This window comes from Heptranchias perlo, chromosome 29, assembly GCF_035084215.1.
Source record: "Heptranchias perlo isolate sHepPer1 chromosome 29, sHepPer1.hap1, whole genome shotgun sequence".
NCBI classification, from domain to species: domain Eukaryota; kingdom Metazoa; phylum Chordata; class Chondrichthyes; order Hexanchiformes; family Hexanchidae; genus Heptranchias; species Heptranchias perlo.
Window position 1 is genome coordinate 32,925,597 of NC_090353.1, and position 26,579 is coordinate 32,952,175.

Below are 26,579 nucleotides of genomic sequence, written 5' to 3' on the forward strand. Positions count from 1 at the left end.
ATCATGGCTGATTTTTTTACCCTGAAACATGGGTGTTGCATCCCTGGAGTAAGATCAGTCAACTGAGCACAGGTCAAGGATCACACCTAGTCTGTATGCTTCTGTTCCACTCTGGACAGTGAACTTACCAGCTGAGTCGTGTGGACAGGCTCTCTCCTGATCTTTTATCACTTTTTTTTTCCCAGTTTAAAAACAATCTGAACCCCTTTTTCTGCTATCTACTATCCTCCTCGTGTCCTCATCCTTTCCAATACTTATTTTGAGACACTTTTATAATTCCCGGGATTTCTTGCTCCTGTCTGGTGAAAGTGACCTCTGTGTGCCTCGGCTGTGGGTGGGGGTGGGGGTGCCTGTATATGGATGTTGTGAGAGGACAGGGCGCAGCTCTGGTTCGCTGCTCTCCCCACTAGTCGGCTGACAGCTCACTCATGCCACTTGGGAAAGTTACTGGTGGGCTAGAAACACCTGTGGAACCGTACCCCAGTGAGGGGTGGGGTGGGTGCAGAATAAAAGGAGGGGGTAAATTCTGTTAGATGGAAAGGGACAAATAGTGGACCTTTGGAACAGGCTGTTCCCGACTCATGCGCGGGATGCCAATTCACTGAATTCCTTCAAGCGAGAGCTGGACCTGTTTCTCGCTGGGGTGGAGAATGCCTCTTACAAAAGATAGATAATGCATAGAATTATCAGGGCCAGAGTGAACTCCTGGACTAGTTTTCGATTGCCTAAGGGGTCAGAGAGGAATTGCCCAGATTTCCTGCCCTCCCCCCCCCCAAAATTGACATGGGTTTTTAATCTGGTTTTCTTGCCCCTTCCAGGTTTCGGGTGGGGTAGGGGGTGTATATATTGTGATACAATATTGTGGGACAGGCTGAATGGATCAGAGGGTCTTTTGCTGTCTGTCATTGTCGGTAAAGGCAAGTGGGGTTTCTTACTGCAACAGAAAAGATTGAGCCTGTGCCTTCACATGTCATTATTGCAGCTGTGACCTATTTCCTAAAGGAATTTGAATACTCCTCTCTCTTTTAAAAAAAAGCACTCAAACTTCATAAACAAAATGATTCAGAGCCTCGGGTGCATTATACGATGGAGCGAGCCTCTCTCTCTCTCTCTCTCTTTACAGCTTGCAGGCTAATTTGATTGCAACAAACAAGAGAGAGCGAGTCTCTGAGGAGCCGAGTGATGCACTGGTAAATGGGATGTGAGAGAGAGGATTCATCTGACCTCAGTGTGAGTGAAACCGTGCTGTTTGCTGCTTTCGTGCCCATTCCCCCACGGGATTGGCAAGGTATAAAAACCGTTTTCTGCTGCATTAACGAGACTGTGTCATCAGTAAGTGGCGGGTCACGTTTTATATGGCATGTTTTTAATACAGATTTTAAAGGCACGGATTACCAGCTCAGTGGGAGTGTCACCCACTTTGATCGCTGTGCATTTTTCTTTACTTTCTCCAGAATTTACCAGCAAGCGGAAGATGTCGATAATTTATATGAATTTTAATTGCAGACAATTGAATGCATTTTCCCCTCCGGGTTAAAGTCGGTTTTACTCTTGCATCCGTGGCAGGTAAGTCTTATTTTGGATCATATCTGGAAGCTGCATGTAAATATCCGAATTCCTTATTAAAGTTGCATTCTGTTCCTGGGAGTTCTTTTAGTTTGTCTGTGGGTGGAAATGAAAAATGGAATGCAAATGCATGATTCTCTGTTCAAATCCGCCCTCCTTCCTCTCCGTCTCTAAATTTTATTGCTGTAAATGAATTCTACTTGCAGAGTAAGCCTGCTGCAAAAATGGATAAGAGCTGATTTTGGTTAAATTAAAATTGGCACTTGGGTTAACGCCGCGCACTGCAACAAAACAACCCAATGAAACCCCAAACTTTGCTTCGGTACTAACTTCCTACCTATAAACTGGTCTTTGGAATGGGCAACGGAATTTTCAACTGAGCAGGGCAGAAATTCACCAACTTGTGTTCAATGAGTGTCTAAGAAATTTGGCTCCAGTTATGATTTTTTTTCTCCCTCTCGCTGCATGCAAAATGCATTTATTTATTCGCCAACAATCTTGTCCCATCAGTCGATCCTGTTTCCCTGCACTATTCGGATTATTGTTGTGTTTCTCGTGACCCACTGCATTTTTAAAACAGCTTTCATACACGTGACTGGTTATATTTTTTTAAAAGAGAAATGCATCTCCCCCCACCCGAGCTGTTTTTCCTAAATACCAATCGAGTTCCCCTCCCGGAAAGGATCCGTCCCTCCAATCGCAGAATGTCCCCTAAACAAAAATATTAACAATGTATTGTTAACATTTCCCTTCCACTTTCCTCTCCTGAAGGCCTGAACCTTGCTGGGGTTTTGCTCCATTTTGTTCTCCGTGGCCTCATCCAAAGTTGGATTCTTCACGTGGCACAGTGATTGTTAACTGGTTATTTGACCAGGGCAGTCATCACTTTTGAGCCTGTACCTATCTTCACCTGACAGGTGCCCTCACCAGCAGGGGACCATTGAATAGCAAGTAGGGTTGGGAGCCCTGGGGGAATTTCCCCCTCCCTAGTACTCGGAGCTCTATGGCTAGTTTCCCTGTAATATTTGGACTGATTCTAGTTTGATAACACCCCCTTGGGGTGTTTTCCTATGTTAAAGGCGCTACATAAATGCAAGTTATTGTTGTAGTTGTTGCACCCCCAGCTAAGACCAACTAACTTGGTACGGAACAAAAATTGAAATCGGGACGTTCCTGGTCTATATAGTTCAGTAGCACATTGGGCGGTAATCTCGCCCGCTGAGCCATCTAGGGAGCTATACATGTATTAACAAGGTAAGCTGTTTTGGGAATGGAAAGAGCCCAGTAGACTGGGGGTTGGGTGGGGAGGGTGTTCCGGTGGACTTTAAAAATCCATGGTACTATTTGCAGTAGTGTAGGTTCTGTCAGAGTCCTGGCCAATGTTCTCTTAACCAATACCATCAAAAACAGATGAACTGGTCATTCGTCTTAATGCTGTTTGCGGGATCTTGCCGTGCTTGTCCACATAATAACTGCTTCCGCACCTCAGGGTAATTGAATTGTATGTCAGGTGCTTTGAAATGTCTCCGGGTGATGTGATAATATAATTACAAACCATCCGTGTTTGGCACAGACGGTTAGGGCTCTGAGGGCTGTGCCCGTGTTTGTGGACCAACATCAGCACAGACCAGGCCCAGTCCCCAAGGGTCGCCCCCTGCCGTGCTGCAACTATGACTGTAGATTGTGGGTGGGAATTTTCGCAAGGTCAAAAAATTCCCACTCCCTGTACAGAGCCCTCAATAATGGTAGGAGCACCAGCAAGTAATAGCTTGGGATCAATGTTCAAGGGAAGAGAAAGTGACTGAGACTAACTTTTGGGGCATGGAGGGAGAGGAGAAGCCAGCCGCACTTGTTGGGGGAGGGGGGAAGGGAACGATAAAGAACGTGCCCTCAAACCCCACAGAAAACAAACCTTTTCTCCTCAACACTTCTACCCTCTTTCAGGCTTTCATGTACTTAAAGTGAAGGAATGTTGGGCATACCAGCACCTTAAATTGCATGCCATGTGTCCCACTGCACTTTCAGTGTAATTATTTGCTTTCACATGTCATATGGGAGGTAGAAGTTTGGAAGTCTCTTCCGCAAACAGCAGTTGACACTAGCTGAGTTGTTCATTTTAAATCTGAAACTGATCGATTTTTGTTAATCAAAGGTGTTGAGGGGCATGGGGCTAAGGCAGGTATATGGAGTTAGGTCACAGATCAGCCATGATCTCATTGAATGGCAGAACAGGCTCGAGAGGCTAAATGGCCTCCTCCTGTTCCTATATAGGCTTTTATTCAGGACCGTTTCTGAATTGTCGACTTGTTTTGGAAGCATTCTCTAGTGTAACTCAGCAGTTTTGTTCTTGTGGTAATGATGTTTAGTCCAGATAACAGAATTTTGTGCCTGAGACTCTTGGGACTATCCCATCATTCTAGATATGGCAGTTCAAAGGGCAAGAATTTACAGGAGCCCAATGTGCCTGGTACAATGGGTGGGGCAGGAGGAGGGGAAGGAAAATATTTATGAAATGGCAGGCTTGTGAATTGTTAGGTCAGGGTCGGGTGCATCCTACGAGATACATTTTCACATAGGGAAATAAATATATCGGGATAATCTTTGGCAATAAGGTAAAACGGGACAGGGTGTATAACGGGTTGCTGATCCGTTTTACACTATCGGCCAAAGTTAAAATTACCCCAACAAGTGACATTGTAAACACAATGGGAGAGTTTCTCATGTTCCCTATTTCTAGCATTAAATGAAGGTTTAAGATACTTCTGGAAACAGCACACCCAGGAAACCTCACTCCCTGTTGTGTTTGGGATGCCGCCAACGCACAACGACCAGAGGAAATCTTTGCTCTGAAATATCTTAATTAAAAGCCAATTCATTCCTCAAAATACAAATATTGCAGAGTCAGAAACAGCTTCTGATCATGATCCAGTGGCGCCCTACTGAAAGGTGCTCGTATGTAGACCTCGGGTGGAGGAGAGAATCAAACTTGCTGTGATGCCCTCTGCAGTCAAATAGTTTGGTACTGGATGGTAACCAGTGCTTAAAACCATAGAATTTTACAGCCCGGGAGGAGGTCATTCAGCCTATCACGCCTGTTCCAGCTCTCCATCCACTTAGACCCTTTCATCAAACCCATTTTTTAAAAAAAAATTATTCATAGACTTAGATAGAATTTACAGCACAGAAACAGGCCAATCAGCCCAACTGGTCTATGCCAGTGTTTATGATCCACACAGGCCTCCTCCCACTACTTTATCCAATCCTATCAGCAAGTTCACTTCTTTTTAAAAAAATAATTCTGGATTCTGCTCCCACCACTATTTCTGGGAGGGTATTATATATCCTAACAGGCCTCTGCACCAATAAAACATCTCTCCTAAGCTCTCTCTCTCTAGTTACCGATTCGCCTACCAGCGGAAATAGTTTTTCTCGCTTTACCTTATCAACGCCCCTGATAATTTTATACACTTGTGGAACCGTATACCAGAATGAGTCAGCACCTTCAGGAGAGGAAGGAAGAAAATCGGAGAGAGGGAGGCAGGGTGTGGGGGGGTGGTAGTGAGGGGAGAAGAACTTAGAATTTAGAAGCTGAGAAAAAAAACCTAGAAACAGGATGTAATGAAACAAAGTGAGAGAGGGAGGGAGAGAAAAATTTTCTTTCTGTGGTCTAAGTGCAGATGCCCTTTCAGACTTCTTCACACAGCCTGTTTAAGTGAAGTGGGGAATGTCCTGCAGTATTTAATGTTTAAGTATTTTAAATGGAGCCAGGGAGGAATGCTTTTTGAATGCAGCCTGTAGGGGTTAGGGTTTAATGGATTTCAGAGTCAGGAATTTGAGTTTTTGCTGGGATCAGTGTTCAAAAAAACATTTTGATTCTTATTCTGGACGTTTTCTCATGGAAACTTGGAATGCTGGCGAGCTTTCCATTTTCTTTGAGCAGGGAATCAGAAGTTTTGATTTAAGAGAAAAAAAGCTCTGCCCCAGATCTTAGTATGTTTTTTTTTCTCTCCATTATTTTTAATCCTGTTTCCTCATCCCCGATGCAAAGGATTGTTTGGCCTCCAGCGGGTCTCTGTACAAGTTCAGGGTTGTAAAGAACAAGTTTAGGACAAAGGCCCTGCAAGTATTTCTTTACACAGAGCATGAAAGAACTTGTATTTATAAAGTGTCTTTCATAACCTCAGGATGTCCCAAAGCACTTCACAGCCAATGAAGTATTTTTGGAAGTGTAGTCACTGTTGTAATGTACAGAAACGCAGCAGCCAATTGGCGCACAGCAAGATCCAACAAACAGATAATGACCAGGTCATCTGTTTTAGTGATGTTGGTTGAGGGAATAAATATTGGCCAGGAGAACTCTCCTGCTCTTCTTTGAATAGTGCCCTGGGATCTTTTACATCCTTCTGAGAGGAACGACAGATGCTTTAGTTTGATGTCTCATCCAAGGGACCGAATCTCTAACAATACAGGACTCCCTCAGTACTGCACTGAGACATTAGCTGAGTTTATATGCTCATGTCTCTGAAGCGAGGCTTGAACCCACAACCTTCTGACTGAGATTAGAATGCTACCATTGAGTCAAAGAGTGTGATCAACAGATGGAATGAGTTATTAGGAAGGGTGGTTGAGACCTGAACACTGGATTCAATTGAAAAAACACTTAGGTGCTGTAATGGGAAGATGGTAGGATTGGTATTCGAGTAGGATGAGATCAAATGGACTTAAGGCCCTTCTTCATCTGGCTCTATCCTGCGATCTATTGCTGTACTTAGCCGGGTACAGGGATGTGCCACAAGAGAATCCAACTTTGGCTTACCTTGTGCTTTTGGCCCTCCCTCCCATCCTCTGGTGAAGCACCGAGAACACCATCTGGAGCTGACTTGAAAAGCTTGTGGTGGATCACGGAAAGAATAGGTGTAGCAGTCCTAGGCACAGTGTGATTCGGCAGTGCCTGTGAGAACATGGATTTAACCTGCCCTCACTCACTCCAGATACAATAGTAGATTCAATTGCTGTATCCCTAGTGTGAGTCAGCTTTTCAAAGAAACAACTCCCATTTATTGACTGTGCGTGTTGCTGATCCCATTCACCAGTCTTCTCTCCTCCTGTCCTGAATGTGCTAACTCCCGTTGTGTCAGCTTGGCTCAGTTGGTAGCACTCTTGCCTCTGAGTCAGAAGCATGAGTGCTACTAACTGAGCCAAGCTGCCCCCAGGACTTGATGCACGCCATCTAGGCTGACACTCCAGTGCTACATTGTCGGTGCTGCTATCTTTTGGATGAGATGTTAAAACAACACCCAACCTGCCTCTTCAGATAAAGGTAAGAGATTCCATGGCATTACCTGAAGAAACACAGAGTGTTCTTCTGGTGTCCTGGCCAACATTTCTCCCTCAACGAACACCACCAAAAACAGATTGACTGGTCGTGTATCTGTGGAGCTTCCTTTGTGTAAGTTGGCTGCTGTGTTTTCGTGCATAACAGTGACTATACTTCAAAATTAAGTTCTTTGAGACATTCTGAGGACATGATAAGACTCTATATTATTGCAAACTCTTTCTCGCTTGACTCGCACTGAGGTACAGTTCCAGTGCCTTGGAATGCCCTCTGGGTCATGACCCAAGTGGCCATCCTTCAAAGATGGCCAAAGAGTGTGGGCAAGTTTTTTCATTGCGGGAATGGGCGGAGGCATCGCTGCTGAGCCTGACCTTCTCCTCAACCTTGCGCCCGCACAGTTAAAACCCTTTCCAGCAGGAGCCACTGAATACCAATTGGGTGTGGGAAACCTAGCTGGTATTTTCCCCTTCTCTAACCCAGAGCCGCTGGGGTAATTGAAGCATCCCTTCCACGGCCTCAACCGGGACCAAGCAACTCGGCACAGATAAGGTCATTATAGCAAATTTCCACATTAGGCAGCACTTTTCCTCAATAAGCACATCATGGATCCATGTTGTGCTCGCTGATCTACATTGGCTCCTGGTCCGGTAACGCCTCGATTCTAAAATTCTCATCCATGTTTTCGAATCCCCCCCATGGCCTTGTCCCTCCCTATCTCTGTAACCTCCTCCAGCCCTACAACCCCCCGAGATCTCTGCGTTCCTCCAATTCTGGCCTCTTGTGCATCCCCGATTTTAAATCGCTCCACCATTGGCAGCCGTTCCTTCAGCTGCCTAGACCCTAAGCTCTGAAATTCCCTCCCTAGAGCTCTCCACCTCCCTCTCCTCCTTTTACGACGCTCCTTAAAACATACCTCTCTGATCAAGCTTTTGGTCACCTGTCCGAATATCTTCTTATGTGGGTTCAGTGTCAAATTTTGTTTGATAATCGCTCCTGCGAAGGGCCTTGGGACGTTTTACTATGTTAAAAGCACTATATAAATACAAGTCGTTGCACATTGTACGCATCAAGGGACCTTGTATGTAGAATTTTATTTTATTTAATCCTTCAGTCCCACATTCCGTGCACTTCTTGTCTGGCTATGACCTCAAAATGACATTTCACCCAGGGACTGCGTTTCTCTCACTCTATCTCTCTATATCTCTATTAAAGAACATTTCCAGGATTAGTGAAGTAATGTGCATCCCTCTTTATTTATACAGCCAACAGTCGCCCGAGCGTTGACTGTACAAGGCAATAAATGCTAAGTGCTGTTGAGAGGCATTTTCCATCAGTGACTCGACATTGAGCGCTAGGCAGCCAGCCGCTGTTTGTTCTCGTACTCACTCAGCTCTGGCACGAGCTGGAGGGACAACTGGCCTCCCAATTAATAGTGATGAATTATTTATCAATGATCAGCCTTGCTGATCAGAAGAAGCTTTGCAGGGATCTGCCCAAGGATGTATTTGCTTGTAGAATCATTCTTTTATTTCCTGCCTGACTGAGCAAGCAGATGTTTTATTCATTAGTTTATTACTGAAATGGTTGTACATTAATTTTCATTCTCCTTGTGACCTTTGGCAATTAAGAATGTACAAAAAACTATTAGGGGTTGGATGACCAGAAATTGTGCAGATTTTTCGTTATCTCTCCACTCTCGTACCCTAGGGCTGATTTTAATGTTCAGTGATGCCAGAAAACAGGCAGTAGTGGATTCGGGCGGGGCGTATAATGGTGACTGATCCGCTAACACCTGTTGTGCTTGCCGTTCTACACTCCGTCCGATTTCTGGGCGGGGCTATAACGGGCGCTGATCCGCTACTGCCGCCACTGAGTCAGAAGGTCCTGGGTTCAAGCCCCACTCCAGGACTTGAGCACGTATTCTAGACCAACACTCCAGTGAGGGAGTGCTGCATGTAAAAGAGGTGCTGTCCTTTAGATGAGATATTAAACTGAGGCCCTTCCTCGGGTGGATGTTAAAGATCCCACAGCACTATTCAAACAGGAGCAGGGAGTTCCCCTGCTGTCCTAGGCCAATATTCCTCCCTCAACCAACACCACCAAAGGAGATTAACTGGTCATTTAATCTCTTTGACAATTGTGGGATCTTGCTGTGTGTAAAATAGGAAGGTTTCTGGATAAATCGCTGCGCTGTGCTTAATTGACTTGTCTTGATTGTTTATTATGTTGGAGTTCAAAAAGGACACCGAATCCAGTAAAAGCTGTTACTACAACTTGGTACCTTCAGACAGTCACAGGCACTCTGTATAAAGGCAGGCAGATGATGGATGGTAAAGACTTTGGGAAAAAAAAGTCTTTAGTTCTGATCCCTGTGATGCCTTTACACCAGTGATTTTTTTTTTTAAAAAGCATTACTGTGTGGAGATACTGACACACTCCTGGGATCCCCTGAAAATACTGGCATGCTCCTAGGGATGCAAATATTGCAAATATTGACACAGTCCTGGGGACCCCCTGCAAATACTGACACAATCCAAGTGCCGCCCTGCAAATATTGACACGTTCCTGGGGATCCCCTGCAAATTTTGGCACAGTCCAAGGGTGCCCCTGGTAAGTTTTGGCACAGTCCAGGGGACCCCTGGCAAATGTTGGCACAGTCCAAAGGTCCCCCGCAAATATTGACATGCTCTCAGGGCCCTTCCGAAAATATTCTTACACTTTATTGTACAGAAATAATGGGTCGAATATCCACAGGGGCTCCCCCGATTGCCCTCTGTAACGGTTAACCCCATTTATGTCATATCTCTCAGGTTTCCGCAGATCTTCCTCTGATGTTAGGGTGGACAATCAGAAGAACCCCCACGGACATTCAATAAATACATAAATCTAATCTCCTAGATTCCCTGGAGTCCTTTTGTGATCCCTTGGGATCCACTTGTAGTCCCCCTGGGATCTCGGGTTCCCAGATATGTGTACATTGCACCTCCCATGTCATTGCTCAAAGGCCCTGGAGTGAGCAGGGAGAGAGTGACAGGCAAGGGTTGAAACCCATTCGTGAACGGAAAGCCAAGGGTACGAGAGGTGCTTTATACCTGAGGTGATGAGTTGGCAGCATGGCCAGGAAGGTGGAGTGGGGCAAATGTGGCAAATCAAAGGTTTTGGTAAGTTTAAGACTTGCCTTTGTTTCTTGGGCTGGCTGTGCATTTTGAAGCAGGGAAGCTGGTATGGATAACGTACCATTAAGGATGTAGTAACAGGGCACTTGGAAAATCATAATATGATACGGCAGAGTCAACATGGTATTTTGAAAGGGAAATCATGTTTGACAAATCTATTAGAGTTTTTTGAGGGTGTAACTAGCAGAGTTGATGTAGTATATTTGGATTTTCAAATGGCATTTGATAAGGTGCCACATAAGAGGTTGTTACACAAGATTAGGGCTTATGGGATTGGGGGTAATATATTAGCATGGATTGAGGATTGGTTAATGGACAGAAAGCAGAGATCGGAATAAACGGGTCATTTTCGGGTTGGCAGGCTGTAACTAGTGGGGTGCCGCAGGGATCGGTGCTTGGGCCTCAGCTATTTACAATTTACATTAAAGACTTAGATGAAGGTAACAAGTGTATTGTATCCAAGTTTGCTGATGATACAAAGCTAGGTGGGAAAGTAAGCTGTGAAGAGGTTGCAAAGAGTCTGCAAAAGGATATCGACAGGTTAAGTGAGTGGGCAAGAAGGTGGCAGATGGAATATCATGTGGGGAAATATGAGGATATTCAGTTTGGTAGGAAAAATAGAAAAACTGAATATTTTTTAAATGGTGAGAAACTATTAAATGTTGGTGTTCAGAGGGATTTGGGTGTCCTTGTACAAGAAACACAAAGTTAACACACAGGTACAGCAACAATTAAGAAGATAAATGGTATGTTAGCCTTTATTGTAGGGAGTTGGAGTACAAGAGTAAGGAAGTCTTGCTGCAATTGTACAGGGCTTTGGTGAGACCACACGTAGAGTACTGTGTGCAATTTTGGTCACTTTACCTAAGGAAGGATGTACTTGCCTTAGAGGTGGTGCAACGAAGGTTCACTAGACTGATTCCTGGGATCAGAGGGTTGTCCTATGAGGAAACATTGAGTAGAATGGGCCTATACTCTCTGGAGTTTAGAAGAATGAGTGGTGATCTCATTGAAATATATAAGATTCTAAGAGGGCCTGACAGGGTAGGTGCTGAGAGGATGCTTCCCCTGGCTGGAGAGTCTAGAACCAGGGGACGTAGTCTCAGGATAAGGGGTCGGACATTTAGGACTGAGATGAGGAGAAATTTCTTCACTCAGAGGGTTGTGAATCTTTGAAATTCTCTACCCCAGAGGGCTGTGGATGCTCAGTCATTGAGTATATTCAAGACTGAGATCGATAGATTTTTGGACTCTAAGGGAATCAAGGGATATGGGGATTGGGCGGAAAAGTGGAGTTGAGGTCAAAGATTAGCCCTGATCTTATTGAATGGTGGAGCAGGCTCGAGGGGCCATATGGCCTACTCCTGCTCCCATTTCTTATATAAAAGGAGCTGAGCATCACCCCTCCCCCCCTCTGAATTTCTGGTTGTTTTTCACAGTAGAAACAGTGAACAGAAATGGGAGTTAAAATAGTCCTTGTCTGTGATTGGTTCTTTTCCATAGTAGAAACACTGAACCAATCACATATTAGGAAATTTTAACTCCACTTCCTGTTGGCTGGCTGCAAGTTTCCCAGTGCCAGCAGAGACTAAATCCATCTATTTCCCCTTTCTCTGAATATTCAACTGGAGAACACCATTGGTGGAGCTCTGTGAGCAGATTGCCCTGGTTGGGGAATGGAGTACAGTATTGAGGAGACTGGTCAGTGTATCGTGTATGATACAATGTATGGGAGGCCGACCTCCCATCTTCCACCCTCCATAAACTTGAGCTCATCCAAAACTCTGCTGCCCATATCCTAACTCACACCATGTCCCATTCACCCATCACCAATGTGCTCGCTGACCTACATTGGCTCCTGGTCCAGGAACACCTCGATTTTAAAATTCTCATCCTTGTTTTCAAATCCCCTCCCTATCTCTGTAACCTCCTCCAGCCCTACAACCCTCTGAGATCTCTGCACTCCTTCAATTCTTTCCTGTTGCTCATCCCCGATTTTAATCGTTGCACCGTTGGCGGCTGTGCCTTCAGTTGCCTAGGCCCTAAGCTCTGGATTTCCCTCCCAAAACCTCTCCGCCATATTTACCTCTCTCTCCTCCTTTAAGACGCTTCTTAAAAACCTACCTCTTTGACCAAACTTTTGATCACCTGTTCTAACATCTCCTTATGTGGCTTGGTGTCAAATTTTGTTTGAAAACGTGAAGTGCCTTGGGACGTTTTACTACATCAAAGGCACTATATAAATGCGAGTTGTTGTTGTTTGTTGATTAGTCTCATCTGCTACTATACAGCTTAAACTTGACCTGTCCTGTACATGAACTCTGCAAATTGGGAAAGATGGTACCTTGGCTGTCGAAGACGAATTGGTAGTTGAGGGCAGGATAAGTAGTGCAGGTGATGGAGGAGACAGTATAACGTCTCGGTCAGGTGTAGGAGACATGTACATGTTATACATCACCCCCCAGGCAGTGTAGACCTTCCATGCAATTGGCTGCTGTGTAATATGTGCGTGGTCCTGTGGACTCTGGAATGTGCACAGAGTCTTTGTGCCTATTGCAACACTGAAAATCATAAAAGGAAACTCAATGCAGGGTATCACTTTTTGGATATGGATTTCAGCAAAATGCCTTCAGGCCAGAGCCTTTGTTTTGGATGAAATCAAATAGCCCAAAGGGCCTCCTTCTTCCGAACCTATCTTTTGATCAGTTTCTGCACACCATTTGCTTTTTGTGCTAGTTGTGATTTCTTCTTTTGTGAATCCCTTGGAAACAGGGTGGAAGCAACCCAACTCTGCGTTGTTTAAGACTCTTGACGGACATCGGAGAGACACGTTCGTGCCCCCACTCCCGAGCCCTGGTGTGAATGCCCACGATTGCACTCTGTCTCATCTCCTTTTTCTACGTTTGTTTCTCAAAAGATGAAACTCTTTTCTTTTAAGACATTTTCTCTCTTTGCCCTGCTTGAATTTTTTGCCAGTGGGTGACTAACGCTCCGCCCCACCCTATTCTTTTACCTGCTATAAAGTTCTTCATAGCGAACTTTTGTGATCATTAAGGCAACGGTTACAATCAATGGAGACTGGAGCATTGCCCCAGTTCAGGCACTCCCATGTCAGGTACAGCACAGCTGAGTGTAGGGCTCCCTCTATTCTGCCCAATCAACATGGCTCAGGTCCAACCTCAGTTGAGCATCTTCTATTATGCCAAGGTGAATTCTTACACCTGACATCCTTGTGGTCTTTTTCAATGAGGTGGTTGCTTTCAAGATTGAGGTTGCTAGGTAAGGTAAGGATATCATATGGATATGGAGTTGAGGTCCAGATCAGCCATGATTAATAATACACAGGTACAGTAGCATAGTGGCTATCTTAATAGACTAGTAATCCAGAGATATGAGTTAAAATCCTGTCACAGCAGCTGGGGAATTTAAAATCAGTTAATTAAAATAAAATCTGGAGTAAAAAGCTAATATCAGTAATGGTGGCCACAAAACTACTGGATTGTTGTAAAAACCCATCTGGTTCACTAATGTGCTTTAGGGAAGGAAACCCACTGTCTTTACCCGGTCTGGCCTATATGTGACTTCAGACCCCCAGCAATGTGGTTGATTCTCAACTGCCCTCTGAAATGGCCTAGCAAGCCACTCAGTTGTCAAGAAAGTGGCTCACCACCACTTTCTCAAGGGCAATTAGGGATGGGCAATAAATGCTAGCCTTGCCAGCGATGTCCACATCCCGTGAATGAATAAAAAAAATTAAATGCAGGAGTCCTCACTCAAGTGATCATTCTTCATGTGTGAACCCAAACAACTAGTGCTGGGAAGCAACTAAACAGTGGAAGGTATTGCTGTCCTCACCCAACTTCTACAAACCTGGATACTGATCAGGATTGGAGAACACTAACTGATTTTTTTTTTCCTTTTATAATCCCAGGGAGATTGAGGCTAATTGAGATCAGCTTGTTAATTGTAGCCATGTGATTTATATCAGTTAGTGTTAATTGTATTCAGGTGGTGTGTATCAATTGGGAACTCTCTTGTATCTATTTATAAGCGAGCTGATCCAGGGTGTGGTGTGGGTGTAAATGTGGGGTTTTGTGAATAAAGACTGTGAAGCAACTGAGGATGAGGCGCCAGTATCCTATCCAGTTTGTAACAAGCTAACTCAGCACAGACCAAGATTGAACCTGAGACCTTCCTGGTTAGCATAGCTCAGCTATGGATTCTTGTAACCAGCTGTGGTCTGGGTTACTTGTGTAGCAATAATTTGAACCCAACTGTATGTTGTGGACTCACAGCACTTTGAAAGCCTGTATTGATTGCATGAAAGAGTTAAGGAAGTATTTACAGGATTATGCATGAGTCATATTCACTCAGACAGTCAACTACTGTGACGCCATCTCAGAAGAGTCTTGGAGAGTGTTTGGAGGAGAGAAATGAGGATGGTTGCAGGGAATGGGCTCCAAGTCTTGTGGAAAGACTCAACAGAATCAATCCTTGCCTTTTCTTCATTGCTTTCTTCTTGCTAAAAGCAGGATCTGATTCCAAAGTGTGCTCTCTACTCGTGGAGCCTTGGGCTCTCAGCCAATTCTAATCCAAGTGCAGATAGTCCTTCAACTGATGCTCCAACTGAATATTCAATTGAGATGAGGACAGGTTGCATAGAGTAGGCTTGTATTCCCTTGAGTATAGAAGATTAAGGGGTGATCTCATTGAGGTGTTTAAGATGATTAAATGAGTTGATAGGGTAGGTAAAGAGAAACCATTTCCTCTGGTGGGGGTGTCTGGAACAAGAGGGCATAACCTTAAAATTAGAGCTAGGCCATTCAGGAGTGATGTCAGAAAGCACTTCTTCACACAAAGGCTAGTGAAAATCTGGAATTCTCTTCCCTTCCCCCCCCCCCCCCCCAAAAAGCTGTTGAGGTTGGGGGTTAATTGAAAATTTCAAAACTAAGATTGATCGATTTTTTGTTAGGCAAGAACATTAAGGGTTATGCAACCAAGGTGGGTAGATGAAGTTAAGATACAGAGCAGCCATGATCTAATTGAATGGTGGAACAGGCTTGAGGGGCTGAATGGCCTACTCCTGTTCCTATGATATCAGATGGGAAGGAATAGGGGTTAGAGAGAGGAAAATCAATAAGGGTTCCTGTTCCTGGATGTCTACATACCTGTGCATATTCCAATGACAGTTGGCTCAAGCTTGGTTGTGATGTCTGCCACAGTTGAATAGCCTGGTGACTGAAGGGCATTTGGTTCCACAGAATCATACCCTAGCATATGGCAGTGCCTTCTGTTGGGAGGAGGAAGAAAAATTGAGGGGAACTGTAATGAAATCAGCTTTATAAAAATATTATTTGCTAAAACCAAATCATTGTAAAGTGGAATGATTTTAATTCTGGCTACTAAATGTAGTTGTTTCATTTGTTTGTTACATTATCAGCAAGGAAGTAGACTTAAGTGCAGTCTGGTTTTGTTTCCCAGCTGTCAGTATGTCTCCATCATGTTCCCATAAATGGATGCCTCTCATCCAGAGAAACTCATTAAAAAATGAGACGGTAGCTCAGGGTATCGACCAAGTGCTCGGACTGATTTCCCAGTAATTGAATTGAATTCCATAAGTGCTTTTTTTCCCCTGTATCTGCAACACTGTTAATACAAAATTTCTATTTTCTACAGGATCCTTTGTGCCTGTGAGGAGATTAACACTTTTTTTGTCGTGTTAAACCTTTTTTGAGAATTGAATCTCCTTGACATCTCTCAGTACAAAGGTTTCCTATTATAAAGAAAGACTTGCATTTATATAGCACCTTTCATGACCTCAGGCCATCCAAAGCGCTTCATAGCTGGTGAAGTACTTTCGAAGTATAGTCACTGTTGTAATGTAGGAAACGTGGCAGCCAATTTGCACACAGCAAGATCCCACAAACAGCAATGAGATAGTGCCCAGTTAATCTGTTTTTAGTGATGTTGGTTGAGGGATAAATATTGGCCAGGACATGGGGAGAACTCCCCTGCTCTTCTTTGAATAGTGCCATGGAATCGTTTACATCCATTTGAGAGGGCAGACGGGGGTCTCTGTTTAACGTCTCATCTGAAAGATGTTACATCATATTTTGAAATTTTACCACAGTTTTAATGCAGGAGATGCTAGCGTCAAAATAATTGAAAATTAGACACTTGCCTTTGTATTACCATCCGAACAAAATGGAAACACTGTGCAGTAAACTTATATGGTGGGTATGGTAGTGTAGTGCTATGGTACTGCCCTAGCAACCTACAGGTCATGAGTTCAGAAATTACAAAATTGAATTGCAGGATTGTTGTGAAGACCCAACTGGTTCACTCAAGTCCTTCAGGGAAGGGAACCTGCCCCATTATGTGTTGACTCTTGATTCCCTCTGAAGTGGCCGAGCAAACCATTCAGTTGTAAAAACAACTGATCAGGATAAATGTCACCTACACCCACAAAAAGCAGGACAAATCCAATCTGGCCAATTACTGCCCCATCAGTCTACTCTCAATCATCAGCAAAGTGATGGAAGGTGTCGTCGACAGTGCTATCAAGCGGCATTTACTCACCAATAACCTGCTCACCGATGCTCAGTTTGGGTTCCCGCCAGGACCACTCGGCTCCAGACCTCATTACAGCCTTGGTCCAAACATGGACAAAAGAGCTGAATTCCAGAGGTGAGGTGGGAGTGACTGCCCTTGACATCAAGGCAGCATTTGACAGAGTGTGGCACCAAGGAGCTCTAGTAGAATTGAAGTCAATGGAAATATATCGCCGTTCCTTCATTGTCACTGGGTCAAAATCCTGGAACTCCCTTCCTAACAGCACTGTGGGAGAACCTTCACCACACGGACTGCAGCGGTTCAAGAAGGCGGCTCACCACCACCACCTTCTCAAGGGCAATTAGGGATGGGCAATAAATGCCGGCCTCGCCAGCGACACCCACATCCCATGAACGAATAAAAAAAAAATTCTGAAAACATATTTTAAAAAAATTAATACCTCTCCAAGGCTTGAAGTGCTCCCATATCTGTGGACGTTTCTTGTCTGATAAGTGCTGTCTGTTTCACCTCTACCATCTAACCTTTCTATCTACCTCTAACTTCTCTCTAGTCTATTGATACAATGGCCAGTTCTTCTTTGAATGTTCAACTCATGTTCCCATCCTTACTGTGTTGAAATCAAGACTTATCGCACCTCCACCACCTCCTCTAACTTCTTCTTTCTCAGAACCGTGGAAGTCCTAACTCTTCTGGGATGGGTGGGGGGGTGGGGTTGGTTCTGTTGCTCCTACAATGTAGAGATTTCCAAAATCCAAACTTGGCGTCAACTAATTGCTGCTTCTCAATCTAAGTGGTCATTCCTCCTACTCATAATTTTAGAGTAGGAGATAGTACATTGAGTCTTCAATTCAACACCGTGAGGATCCATGGAGGACAACGGAGGTGGCAGCATGTTTGGACCTATAGAAGGAGCGAAAGAGGAAAGAGCAGGGTGTTGATACGGGATGAGGCAGTCAATGGAGGAATAAAGAGATTTTTCAGAACATTCTCTGGTCTGTGCTGATTCAAATCAGCTGGTCTACTTCTAGTTGGTTCAGCAGCTGCAATTATTTAAGCACACGTGACTGCTGGGGTACAGATCCATTGGTGCCAGTCGCCCTCTAATGCTGGACAAACTACGCCCCAAACACACACACAGCCAGCTGGCACACCATCGTGATTAAGACGCCTCGGACTATTAAGCCTTGACATTCAGCAGCTTATTGGGGAGCAACAGACGACGCTTAAGCAAATCAGTAAATTAATGCATAACACATTTAGAAAAAAAAAAGTGAAGTCAAAGCCAAAGGAGAGAATTTCTTTTTCTCTAAATGGTGAACGGAACCAAAGAAAATGGCAGCTGATGAGCTCTCATTTTACATTATCTACGCTGTGCCTGACACACAGCAGCTGGATCTGAACTCTGCACCACCCACAGTCAGCTATTGATAGGCTTCAACTAGCCTAAGCTTTGGACTGAAAGAGAGTGAGCGAATAGTACAACTTGACACATGGGGGAGGAGGGAGGTAACTGATACTAAAGTGAGACAGTCTCCTGCCCGTAGATTAGTGGACGAATGCACCGTGTGGTAGAAGACTGAGCCCTACACCCTGGTATTTAATCTGCAGTCAATGTTGAGTTAGCTGATCTCAACCAGGACAAAGGTTGTGATTGTACATTTGGCCTCCATACAAGTGAAGGGGGAAAAATCCTGCAGGTTTCTATCTCCTGATTACTATGCAGTGACATTTGCCGGGACGTATGGATGGGCGAGGAGGTGACCAGGCTCAGCTGTGATTCTTCCAATGGTCGAATAGCTTACTGGCGTTCACTGTCCAGACTAATACGTGAAAAATATCACTTTGGGCGTGGTACTGAAAGGAGCCCAGGAACCGTGCGACAGTACCTTAGCAAGAGTTAATGACTTGTCAAGATGAGGGGATGGACCTGTACCCCAACCAGATCCAGTACCATTAGGAACTGAGGGGGGGAAAAAGCCGGTGGGGGGGGGGATAAATAAAATAATAAACAAAAAAAAATCACAATTCGCATCATTATGCAGTGCCATCTTTCCCTTTAAAGTAAATTGCAGTACACTAATGCATTGGCACCGTTTTCTGATTCCATCCCTTCTGTGTACGTATATTCCTGCTTTGCAAGCCTTAACAGCACTTGGGTTCCGTGTCGGGCTGGTGTCAACAGGCATAGGTCAGAATCGAGAAGTCAATTTTGTTTTAATGTGAGTTGTGCTCTCCATTTCCAGCCAGTCTATTGTTGTGTAGGAGCAATGTATCCATCTCTTCCAATGGACTCGTCTGATCCTTATTGATTTAGTAGGAATTGTATCCGTGCTCTACTGGGACAAACAGGCTGTCAATGTCCCCTCATGCTGCTGTGGAGCACAGCTGCATCGGAGATCCCCGGCAGTCTAGGGAAGCCTCACCATTTGCAACACCTCCCTGGATGATGGTCTACTGCAATACAGAGGGAGTGCTGCACTGTCGGAGGTGGGCTTTTTTTAGATAAGATGTTAAACCAAGGTCTTATTTGCCGGTCATGTGGACATTTGAGATCCGATGGCACACTAATTGAAGAAGAGCAAGGGAGCTTCTTCTCTCCACTTCCCGCTGACTTGGAGTCCAATATTATCAGAAGCAGATCAGCTGGTCATTAATCTCACTGGGATGTTGCTACTGCAGAGAGGCTGCTGTCTTTTCCTGCATAACAAGAGTCACTGTGCTCCAAAAAGGTAACTCATTGTGTGAAGCATTTGAATGGTTTTGCTGATGTGAAAGGGTAGCAACTGCGAGCCTTTCTTCCATCCCTCTCGCCAGACACACACACGAGTTGAATGTCAGGATAGTAAAACAAAAAGCAGGTAAAACAGATAATCAAAAGAAGCTGTCACTGTTGTGAAGGAAGTTGTGGTGGTGGGACAGGATGGTTTAAGGGATACTTTATGTAAATGTGCAAGGAGTGGGGATATATGGCATTCAGCACTGAGCAAGCTCACAAAATTAGCACCTAGTCTGCCAGCAAAATTGAAATGATTGAGTTGCGTGGAGTCCCAGTAGGAATATACAGCAGCTAGACTGAAAACACTGCTCGATACAGACTCTCCAATCACCCTCCCTCCAATGTTGTCCTCTCTCTCCTGAAGGTGCTGACTTGGTTCCATAGATAGAGATTCTCCAATTGACCCTTTACAACCCCCACCCCCCCCCCCTCCAAATTTCCTCATCTCTCCTGAAGGTGCTGATTCATGCTAGAGTATGGCTCCACAGCCAACTGATAACCCTGGTACCTCCTCCATGATTCTAGACCATGAATGTCAGCAGACTTTGCATTCTGTCAAGTACCAACATAATGTGGAGATGCCGGTGATGGACTGGGGTGGACAAATGTAAGGAATCTTACAACACCAGGTTATAGTCCAACAGTTTTATTTGAAAATCACAAGCTTTTGGAGGCTTTCTCCTTCGTCAGGTGAGTGTGGAATTCCTTGAAGGTTACCGCATATATAGTCAGAGAACAATGCCTGGTGATTACAGATAATCTTTCCAACTGCCCGTTGTCAAGGCAATCAGACAGAGACACGTAACCCCACCAGCGAAAAAAGAGTTATCTGTTTTTAATACAACTGGTCATTCTCTCTCTTTCTTTTCCTTTCGGATGTTTTCTCTCTCTCTCTCTCTCTCTGCCTTTGGGTTCTGACCGTTTGTGTATTCGGTGGTCCTGTGTGTGGTGTCTCTCTGTCTGATTGCCTTGACAATGGGCAGTTGGAAAGATTATCTGTAATCACCAGGCATTGTTCTCTGACTATATATGCGATAACCTTCAAGGAATTCCACACTCACCTAACGAAGGAGAAAGCCTCCGAAAGCTTGTGATTTTCAAATAAAACTGTTGGACTATAACCTGGTGTTGTAAGATTCCTTACACAAGTACCAACATAGACAAGGATGGGAGTGATACAAATCACAGGGATTATCAGTATCTTGAGGTGTCTTACTGAGTAAAGAAAGCCAACATAAACACCAGTATTTGGTCATCACAAAGGTATTCAACCTAGAAACTCAATGAAAGAAAGAAAGACTTGCAAATATAAAGCGCTTTTCATGACCTCTGGACATCCCAAAGTGTTTACAGCCAATTAAATACTTTTTGAAGTGTAGTCACTGTTATAATGTAGGAAATGTGGCAACCAATTAGTGCACAGCAAGCTCCCACAAACGGTAATGTGATAATGAACAGATAATCTGTTTTTTTAATGATGTTCTTTGAGCAATAAATATTGGCCAGAACACTGGGAAGAGCTCCCCTGCCCTTCTTCGAATAATGCTAACGACAGCAAGCTCCCACCAAAGCAATCAGTACTTTTGAAAGTACAAGTCTCTGGATGCAGAAATTCAGATTATTTGTTGCAATACATTTAGCAAATCACATCCTACGCAGTCCAAGTACTGCCAGCTCTACTCTTGCTTCTATAGAAAGAGCAATGGACGGACCAATATATCAACTGGAGCCACTAATGCTTAGTTACCTAGTAACGCACAAAAAAAAATCAACAGTTACAGTACACACAATAAATATAAGATAATAGACAGTTGGCAGTGAGCAATGAGGCAGTGATTCCATCGAGCTTCATTTAGACCACAAGAGGGTATCTCCAGTGGTTTACGGACTAGAACGTAACGTCTCGCCACCCTTTCCGACATTCAATTACTACCAGACATTTTGTCATTTTTAAAAAATGTGTGTGTGTGTGTATATATATTTCTTTGTGTCAGTGCCGAGTTAGCTGGGGTGTTGGGTAGAGGTGCTACACTTGGCTTCAGTGCCCCAGGCCAGGGAAGGGTAAACTCAGCCAGGGTTCCTGTTTCTTGGTGTGTGCATGGAAATCAGGCGAGGACTTGACTGATGCTCTCCATAGCCAGATAGCCTGCCAACACTAACTGCCTCGGCTCAAACATAAAGAATAGTCTGGGAAGTGAAGGCAACATCAAGCTACATACTACTTAGGAAGGAGGTGCTAGCCCCTTTGTAATTGTTAAGCAATGAGATGGACAAGTTCATGCTGGGCTAGATTACCTTTTTTCAAGCAATTAATATTGTGTTGATTAAAATAAAACTGGATGAATGTCATTTAAGAGTTTGATTGAAGGTTGTGGAGAAAAGTGTAGACGAGAGATGACCAAATATCTAGGGGAATTTGATGGTTCCTCTGTTCGCAGATCCGTGGGAAAATATATGGAGTGCAGCTGGATTTATCTTTGCAATGTTACATTAGATCCTGAAGATTTGTTTATTACCTTGAGCATCAGAGAAAAATTTCACAGAGTTCCATATGTTCTTGGATAGTTTTCTGGTGATTAATCACCTCTCCCAGGAGGTTGGATAAAATGCTGTACCATACATGGCCTTTGGAGTGAATAGACTTTATGGTTTGAAATGACCTTTTCTTGTTCCATGTTTGATGTTCTCATTATCTTACATGTGTCAACTTGTCACAGTTGGTAGCATTCTTGCCTCTGAGTCAGAAGGTGTGGTTTCAAGCCCCACTCCACAACTTAATCTAGACTAATATTCCAGCACTGATGGAATCATACTGTACAGAAGGAGGCCGTTCGGCCTATTGTGTCTGTGCCGGCTCTTTGAAAGAGCTATCCAATTAGTCCACAACCCTGCTCTTTCCCGATAGCCCTGCAAATTTTTCCTTGTCAAGTTTTTATCCAATTCCCTTTTGAAAGTTACTATTGAATCTGCTTCCACCGCCCTTTCAGGCAGTGCATTCCAGATCATAACAACTCACTGCATTTTTAGAAAAAAATCTCCTCATTTCCCCTGGTTCTTTTCGCCAATTATCTTAAACCTGTGTAGTTCCAACATGCATCACATGGTGTAGTTTTGAGTGATGCAAACCAGGAAGACCCAAGATCACATCCTTGGGGACACAGCAGTAAGATCTCAACATTTGACTTCAACAGTCTAAGAGGGGTAAGGAAAATCGTATACAATTCCCACCTATAATTACCATCCTTTGACGCATCGTATACAGTGCAAGTGCCTGGATGTCCGATGAATATCCAGCGAGCACTTGCTGCCTGGGCTCACCCAGGAAGAATGGCCACTTAAATAAGGTATTAGAGGGCAGTCAATGCACATGGGACCACACCATGCACATGGATCATCACTTCCATGATAGATGGGGAGAAAATTGAAAGAGAGAAGAAAAGTCAATTAATTTGTTTTGAAGTGTAGTCACTGTTATATAGGCAAACCTGGCAGCCAATTTATGCACAGCAAGGTCCCATAAACTACATAATGACCAGTTAATCTGTTTTAGTGGTGTTGGTTGAGGGATAAATGTTGGCCTCCTTCTTCAAAAAAAGTGCCATGAGACTGAAGGACAAATTAAAACAGAAACAAAATCAAAATTACGATGGTTTACATCCAACACTGTTCTAAAGGATGATGTCATTGATTTGAGGATAGATTGTTTCACCGTTCTGAATCCAGCAGCGTTGGGCCTCCAACTAAAGCCACCATTTTGGCCTCCCCAGCTAAAGAGACTAACAGATGACAGATTAGCACGTTAACCGTACTTTCACCGAGGAAAGCCCATAAGCTTTTTTGATAAATAATACCAAGTTCAACATTAGGGACCCAATTTTGTATTTGTATTGGGTCTGCGTCCAAGACTGATCTGGTATAAGCACCAGCGGATCTCCTGTGGCGTCGCTCACAGCTGACGGATGTGATGTTCTATAATAATACGGGATGTTGCCCTCAAAAGTGTGACCGGGATCTGGAGCTACTGAATCCAGCCGCAGTATAAACAGAGAGTCTTCTTGTGAGTTTTGTAATGTTAGACACTGAAGATACCATCTCCCCCTCCTCCCAAGCTATGCTGCTATCGATGGCGCGGCAAGTTTCTGTTGCACTGGTATGTGCTGAGCTAGCTGGTCTAGCCGGGGAATTGGCAGGTGCCCCACAATTGGCCTCAGTGACCCCTTGGGTTAGGAAAGGGAAAATTGGCCCGGATTCCTGCTTCTCATCGCGTTCCACTGACTCCTGGTGGAAAGTGTGGACAAGGTTTGGGGACAGGATCAGGGCCCGGATGTGATGCCTCCCACGATCGCACACCTGGCCATCGATCGAGACTCGCACACAAACAATGGGCAAGGTATCGGAGGGAACCCATAGAACTGACATCTGAGGAAGGAGTCAACGCCTACAGGAGAGGGGGGGTGGGGAGATGGTGAGAAGGAAGAAAGAGGCACCTTTTTTTTTTGCTTTTTAATAGTCTGAGAAAACATTTGCTTTGGACAAAGTAACTAGTACTGATTCTAGAGTGCTGGGAAACAGTCTAAAAAAACAACTGCAACAAAAGCATCTACTAGCAGCTCACAAGTGTCAGATTGCACCTTTTGTCACTAAATCACCTTCCCGCCCCCGTCTCCTCAAAAAAAAATCTCAGATTTCAAATACTATTTTTTTTTCGTGTGCTGCCGTTAAAACTATTTCTGCTTCAAGATTTGATTTTGTCCCACAATTAAAAGATGTAGTTACCCCCGTCCCCCTGTGAAATATTCCTGTGGATATGTCGGCTGGGAGTGGGAGTCGGGAGGTAGACAGCTTGGAGGCGGGGTGGGGGGCAGATACTGGGTGCAAGATAATTTTAGTGAAAAAAAGTCGACAAGAAGGCATTTTATACTCGTGCTAACATTTTCACTAAATAATCAACGAGAGGAATTTTACCCTAGTTTCGAAGAGTGCGAAGGGAAAGCCTAGCCTTGCTGTTGGGAGGTGCAGAGAGGGGGAATGGGAAGATGCGGGGGGAGGGAGGGGGGGCTTTAGAATTTCATGCCGGCTCTGTACACTATTTTTGTACAATCCATAGAGTTTCTCTTCTGTGTGGCGTTCTATGCATAGATAGCAACGAAAACTGAGAGGAGTGGCTGTGAATGGAGGGGGGGCACCAGGCTCGAGTCCTGCGCCAATCCATTCCTGACCTGAGCCGTGATCGAAAGAAAGAAAGACAGACGTCCCTCTCTGACTCAGAAATGAGGGCTACTAATTGAGCCAAGCGCACACTTGAATTAAGCTTGATAAGATCTAGTACAGTAGAATTATCTTACCTGAAGCCATCCAAATAGAATTTCGACTGGGTGATAAAAAAGAAAGACTTTCATTTCTATGGTGCCTTCCAGGACATTCCAAAGCACTTTACAGCCAATGAAGTACTTTTTTGAAGTGTAGTCACTGTTGGATTGTAGGAAACACGGCAGCCAAATTGTGCACAGCAAGATCCCACAATCAGCAATGTGAAAATGACCAGATAATCTGTTTTAGTGATGTTGGTTGAGGGATAAATATAGGCCAGGAAACCAGGGAGATCTCCTCTGCTCTTCTTCGAATAGTGCCATGGGATCTTTTACATCCACGTGAGAGAGCAGTCGGGGTCTCGGTTTAACATCTCGTCCGAAAAATGGCACCTCCGACAGTGCAGCACTCCCTCAGTACTGCACTGACGTGACAGCCTGGATTATGTGCTCAAGTCTTCGGAGTGGGACTTGAACCCACAACCTTCTGACTCTGAGGCCAGAGTGCTACCCACTGGGCTGAGACCTGATGACCATGGAAGTGCCGAGTGGAGGCTGCAGTGGCTCCTGTCCGGGTTTGGGGGGTGGGGGGATTCGAAAATCAGAGGGGAGCCTGACCAATCTCTGGCCGTGCAGTAGTTGTCTCAACTGCAGTTTGGTCGTAGCCAGCAGACAGATGAGGGGGAAAATACACGCCTGCAATTCCCACAGATGTTCCCTCTAGACGCCCACAATGTTTCCCCATAGAACTCTCCCGATGAGTTTATCCAGTGAGTAATTGAGCCATACGGACCAGGAAGCTCCCAGGTTCGATCCCTGGCCTGTGCTACGTTAGCTATGTCAAACATGATGGGTGTGGCAGCTGGTCTGGGTCTGGGGTGAGAAAATTAGCCCAAGGTTTCTGCTCCTGACTGCTATTTGGTGCCCCCCACCCCGGAAAGTGTGCAGATACCGGGTGAGGACAAGATCAGATTAAGCCATGCTTTCTCCCCCTCATGGCCGAATAGCCTCTGCCAACCAGGGTCACGTGCTGATGACTGCTGATGAGGTGAGTTCACGGAGACCGAGGAGCAGAGGGCGGGGGAGAAGATGGGTGAGAAATGTGTGTAAAAATATAATGAAACAGGAATTAGGTAACAAGAACCCTTATCGAATTATAAACAGAATTAAATTAAAGCAGAACTTTGTGTCGTTCGGAGGTCCTTACGCCAGATGCGGTGAGTTTGAGTAAATATAGTGATCCAAACAAGCACGATGGGCCGAATGGCCTCCTTCTGTGCTGTATGATTCTATAAACTGGGTCGTGATGGATCTCGTCAATCTCCCTCTGCCTTTTGTTTTCCAGATTTGATTCTGTTCCCGTCAGGCTCGTCCGATCGTCAAGCGATGGAAATTTAAGAGCTCTCCGTACTGATCGAGGAAGACTAGCCCATTCTTCTCTAGCTGTGTTTGTAGGGGTTCCTGGTTTCGTGATTTAATGATTAAATAAAAGTGAAAAATCACATTGCCAGGGATTACCACACAGTCACAGGCACGGCCGGCTGTTACTGAGAGATCTGACAACGAAAGATTAACACTTGAGGAGTAATGGCTTCCTGTTTTTGTGAGTCACTGGGGCTGAGGTCATTTGCTTGTTGTTGTTGTAGTCTCAACTCCCAGCATTAAACGAAGCAATTTGTTTTTATTTTAAATATATAAACAGATTTGAAGATTAGATGCTGTAACTGAATGATGGTATTCAGGAAAGATGAGATCAGATTATCCCGCAGGCCACCTTCATCCTGATTTTATGAAGAAGGAAGTGCTAAATTAAAATTAAACTGGATTTAAAAATAAAATGTTCC

General features: G+C 44.5%; 2 long non-coding RNA genes across 2 annotated transcripts; one reads left to right on the top strand and one right to left on the bottom strand.

Annotated features, from left to right (window-relative positions):
* Positions 1–1,077: 1,077 nt before the first annotated feature.
* On the top strand, positions 1,078–26,579 carry LOC137299584 (uncharacterized). Its single transcript, XR_010957928.1, has 3 exons — positions 1,078–1,230; positions 1,507–1,566; positions 26,081–26,579. It is a non-coding gene; the product is annotated as an uncharacterized lncRNA (long non-coding RNA).
* On the bottom strand, positions 1,334–26,312 carry LOC137299586 (uncharacterized). Its single transcript, XR_010957929.1, has 3 exons — positions 25,943–26,312; positions 15,246–15,367; positions 1,334–1,662 (listed from the first exon to the last, which is right to left on the bottom strand). It is a non-coding gene; the product is annotated as an uncharacterized lncRNA (long non-coding RNA).